General features: G+C 41.8%; 1 long non-coding RNA gene across 1 annotated transcript; it reads right to left on the bottom strand.

The window, feature by feature from the left end:
• Positions 1 to 319: 319 nt before the first annotated feature.
• On the bottom strand, positions 320 to 4,420 carry LOC120401606. The gene is made up of 3 exons (XR_005596587.1): positions 4,339 to 4,420; positions 2,046 to 2,163; positions 320 to 393 (listed from the first exon to the last, which is right to left on the bottom strand). It is a non-coding gene; the product is annotated as an uncharacterized LOC120401606 (long non-coding RNA).
• Positions 4,421 to 5,581: the final 1,161 nt, after the last annotated feature.

Below are 5,581 nucleotides of genomic sequence, written 5' to 3'. Positions count from 1 at the left end.
TAAAAGCAATCCAATCTAGCTCCTGAGACTTGGTTGGGAGACCCTTCAGCCAAGAGCACGGCCTAACAGTGGGGTGAGAGACCCTCCAGACATCTACTAGTTCAAAAGTCTGCAGGTGACAACACAGTTCCCTGCCTGACTGAGCGTGTGGCTCCTTGTGGTTCCTGTCTAAAACATAATCTGCAGTGCAATTGAAATCCCCTCCCAGGACAATAATAGTATCAGGCTCATGGCCAAGCATGGTCTGGGCAAGTGTCTACAGAAGGAGTCACGATCTCAGGGTAGTGACATTCACAATAAAAATATTAAAAACAATAGTGCCAATACATGCCTTCATCTGGAGGAGCTGGCCCTGCAAATCTTCTTCCCAGAGAGGATCTGTGTCCCGGCACCCTGGGGAAAAGAAAACAGCAACCTCAGCCAGGGCTCAAAAAAGCTTCCCCTTCCCATTCATTCAACCAGTTCCCCTGATTATCAGGGTCTGAGTGCATCTCTTCCAAAAGGACATCAGTCCATTTTTGTCTGAGAAATTCAGAGTTGTGCCCTTTTATGAACATCCTGCATCCATTAATATTTAGAGAGCCATAGAGACTAGAAGGAGAGAGCCAAGCAGCAGAGAGAGACAATGGAAAGTGGAAGTACTTTGAAGAAAATGAACCTCTTTATCTTGAATAATCCCTGTACGCTTCCTCACCTTCCTCAACAACTTTTGGAGAAGGAAATGTTTCCTACAATCAACTGAGGTCTCTCTCAAGACAAGGGCAGCTCAGTGAAAATCAGGGAACTAGGCCTCAACCTCAACCCCTTCCTTGCTTCCTTTTAGTGCTACCCAAAAAGTCACTATCTCTTTCACACTGTATCCACCCTTCCTATCTAGCTGACTGTCTGGGACATTAGGAACCAGTGATGACTCAGAGAGCTCTTCATAATCCTCTTAATCTACCTCAGACTCCATCAGCTCAGAAGAACCATTGAGCTGCCACTGTAACATTCTCATCATTCACAAAGGAGGGACATTCAGTGGGAGTAGCTAGCATATCTATTTTCCCAAGAGTGGGAGTCAGTGCAGCCCCAGGCTAGGACCCAGTGTCATCACTGCAGCATGGAGGATTGGCAGCGGGAGGAGTTGCCTTACCAGGAAAAGACAGGACCCCACTGGGAGCCTTAGACATGGAGCTATCACCCAATGCAATGCTGTCGTCCTCCTTAGGGCACACAGCTCCATACTCAGCCACTGCCAGCAGTTCAGAGGACTCCAATGTCTTAGCCTTTTTAGAAATTGTTCTGCATAAATCCATAATGTCTGTCTGTCCTTCACCCCCATATCTGGAACGTATTTCTGCTTCCTCTGCAGGGAGGTGCTCCTCAACCTCCGGGACTTGCTTCACAGGAACAAGTGATCGGGTCACAACAAAGCATTCCTCTGGAGGTGGGCTGCTCCTTGGACAATGGCAGACCACAGAGTGGGGGAGATGGAATCTGGCAGTGCAGATGGAGGCTCTGTCTCCTGCTGGTCTCTTGATGTCCTAGCCCCCTCTGCACTATCTTCCCAGGGACCCCTGAGCCAGTAGTGCATGGCCAGGAACCCCTCAAATGACCTGGGTCACCACATAGGAAACATTTCATGTTTTCAGAAGTAGCAAATACTATATAAACTGCTCCATCTATATGGTGCTTGAAAGACAGGTTCAAGGGCTGTTCAGGGTTATTTAGAACCACATAAATCTGGTGCAGGAACAACATGACATGCCTCACATCTGGGTTCTCACAGCCTAACAGAATCCTCATAACACCAGAAACTACTTTCCCATAATGGGAATGATCACACACTAGCATCTTGTTGTGGAAGTTGGGGTGGGGGTGGGACATTGGAAAAAAAACTGCTTTAGTAGCAGGTGTAAACAAGGGAAAAACTTGAACAAAAGATTCCTTGACCCCAAGTCCCTCCTGTACCAAACAATTCACTGCTGCTCCTGGGCCAAGAAAATCACTAGATTTGCTCATTCAAGAGGCACATTTTATATGAGCACAGCCAATAACCTTACCTACACACAGCAACACATCCTCCATAGTGCAGGAGACAGGAGACAGCAGGCACATGCCGAACCCCATGCTTGTGGGTCAAATCACTAAACTCATCTGAAGTGGACCCCTCATCCAACCCTAAGGAAAAGGGGTGGGGGAACAAACAACATCCATAAAATGAAGAAACACAAGTAACAAACACACACATGCAAAACCCCCCAGTCTAACAGAAATCCAGTATGTACCAAACACAGCCTCACTCTCAGAAACTCCCTCAATCCCGAGAGAGAGAGAGGGAGAGGGAGAGGGATGTAAGATGGAAGGGTAAAAGATAGTATAAGAAACAGACTGGGTCAAATTAATCTCTTGTGTAACTTCACTGATGTCAGTAGAATTACAGCAGAGGTGATCTGGGCTTAGTGTCTTTTACCAAAATTTCATGTTTGTTATCTTCTCCAAAGAACACCTGTGCTCACGGTTGTCACCACCAGTCTGAGAGTTGTGACATACTTTCTATGCAGTCTGATTTTTCACACTAGAATAATATTTACTACTCTTACAGTCATATCCTGCCATCGAGTTTCACACAAAGTTGCCATTGACTTTAATGGGAGTTCCGCGTGTGGAACAATGACAGGATATGCCTCCAGTACTGTACATACTGACACTGTATCCCATGAAGGCGCCAAAAGAATAATAACTAAGGGCTTAATTTGCCAATAAAATTATGTCTGGCTTCTCTGTTATTTCTCATGAGGTTTCCATGGCATTAGGTGTGAACTTTTGGGCTGTTAGTTTTGGGCATCCTTTTTACTGAAATTAGGTCCTAATAATATGGCAAAAGCATAACAGTTCTACGGACCTAGCATGAAATGAAAAAGCTTCTAATCTAATAGTGTACACTATTGAAACGTGTACACTATTGGGATTCTACTGCTAAAAAGGAAATTAAACAACTTTGTTTTACTAAAATTAAACAGTGAGCACTGACAACAGGAATGAAACTGGACTTGATCCAAAGCCTATGGGAAGTCAACGGAAAGACTTTTATTGACTTCAATGGCTTTTGGATCAGGACCATTCTGAGTTAAAGATGGAGTGTGAGCATTACTACAAAAATGTCCTTGCTCTTCTGTTCTCTGTGTTACACACCTAAAGTTCACATTATGTACATGTTTTTCTGTTTAATTTCCTTTTTGGTAATGGCACAATGAAAAATAAGAAGCCAGTTTTACAGTATGTATATAATTCATGGTCAAAAAACTCATTAAAAAAATTGTCAAAACCCACAGTTGCAAAAAAGTTTGATCCAGGGACTTTGCATCCTTCTTCTTCTTTCCTTGACTCCTGAGTTCTGATAGGTGGAATATGATATTGGAGAGCAAAGCACATTTCATTCTTGTTGGTTGATTTTCCAGATACATGGGTATTTTGTCTCCCTTTTCCCAACTAGTGTCTCAGCAAGGAATTCTATCTGGGCACAGATTTCCATCTCAGAAATCTCTTTGGTTAGAGAATTTCCCACTTCAAATGGCCTGCATCTTGCCCATATTCTGACCCACTTGCATCCCTTAGAAAAAACCAAAAACCAGCAACCTGAGTCTGAGAAACCCAAAACTTGTTTAGTCATGTAATCTGCCCTCTGGATTGAGGATTCATGTGAGTAATTTAATGCTCACAAATGTGTCAGCTCAGTGCAGAAAAAACAGTTATGCTAAAAGCAGCAAAGAGTCCTGTGGCACCTCATAGACTAACAGACGTAGTGGAGCATAAGCTTTCGTGGGTGAATACCCACTTCGTCAGATGCATGCATCTGACAAAGTGGATATTCACCCATGAAAGCTCATGCTCCAATACGTCTGTTAGTCTATAAGGTGCCACAGGACTCTTTGCTGCTTTTACAGATCCAGACTAACACAGCTACCCCTCTGATACTTGACAGTTATGCTAAAGTTCTCAACTATAGCAGCTAATAACTTTTGTTTGTTAGTGAAACCACTATTTCAGCATGAGTTTTAATACTATGTGCTTCTCTTAGGATGAATATTGTGCTTTGAAATGATAGTTTCCTCTATATAAATTGGGGTCAAATTACCCACATACATAAACTAACAGCAGGGTGACTCCAGACATCCAAAGAATTTATATTTATGTACAGGAGGAAAACATATATATTTTAAGATCACATTGCAACATATCAGATAATGTTAGCCCTCATCATTGAATTCAGTCCATACTGTGCCCATAAATCACTCAATCTGACATAAGTGCAAAGAACATTCATTTTTCTCTTTGAGCAGAATGCAATCATACCTCAGATACAGCCTTAAAACTGGTGAGGAGTCATATCCAATAACTATCCCAATTATCCCTTGGCACAATGTTTTCCACCTGCAAGGAATGGTTATGTGTCAGTTATGATGATAAAGTCCTTAGAGTGATGTTGATGCCTCATGGAAAAAATTGAAAGACATATTGTTTAGAGACAGTTCTGCTTATAGACTGTATCATATATTTAATGTATTTCTTTTCCCTATTTTTTTATTACTAAGGACACATGCACAAAAAGACAGTGTCTTGGGAAAATAATGATTATGTAGCTAAAGTATAGAGCTGACACTCATGAGATATGGATTCCATTTGTGCGCTGCTACAGACTTCCTGTGTAACCTTGGGGCAAATTGCTTAACTGCTCTGTGCCTTGATATTGTCATCTGTAAAATGGTGATAATACTTATATACCTCACAGTGAGGTTGAGGATTAATTCACTGGAATTCAAGATGACCTTGACAAATTGGAGAAATGGTTTGAAATCAACAAGATGGAAATTCAATGAAGACAAGTGCAAAGTACTTCACTTAGGAAGGAAAAATCAAATGAACAGCAAAATGGGGAATAACTGAAATTAGCCAATAGTACTGCTGAAAACAATCTGGGAGTTATAGTGAATCACAAATTGAATATGAGTCAACAATGTGATGCAGTTACAAAAAAGGTTAATATAATTCCGGGGTTTATTAATGGGAGTATTGTATGTCAGTCATGGGAAGTAATTGTCCCACTCCACTTAGCAGTGGTGAGGTCTCAGCTGGAGTGCAGTGTTCACTTCTGGGACAGTGTCCACTTTAGCAAAGATGTGGCTAAACTGGAGAGAGTCCAGGGGAGAGCAAGAAAGATGATAAAAGGTTCAGAAAACCTGAACTGCCAGGAAAGGTTAAAAAAAGCAACTGGGCATTTTTAGTCTTGAGAAAAGAAGTGCTCCTCAAAATGGGTTCCAAAATCCACATATAAATATCAAGTGTAAGTAGCTTGATTTTCAAAGGTGCTGATCACCTGCAGTGCCCATTGACTTTAGCAGGACTTATGGGTGCTCAGCACTTCTGAATATAAGGTCACTTCTATTTGGTTGCCTATATATTGATTTAGATGCCTAACTTTAGGTCACCAGGTTGGGGAATTCTGGCTGAAAATATTGCAGGAAAGCTGTTATGATAAGATTTACAGTTCAATTAACAGGCTACAAAGGTTTCCACAATCACCTGAACGTTTAGTTAA

Source organism: Mauremys reevesii, linkage group 3, assembly GCF_016161935.1.
Source record: "Mauremys reevesii isolate NIE-2019 linkage group 3, ASM1616193v1, whole genome shotgun sequence".
In the NCBI taxonomy this organism is placed as follows: domain Eukaryota; kingdom Metazoa; phylum Chordata; order Testudines; family Geoemydidae; genus Mauremys; species Mauremys reevesii.
This window is presented reverse-complemented; position numbering and strand designations above follow the sequence as displayed.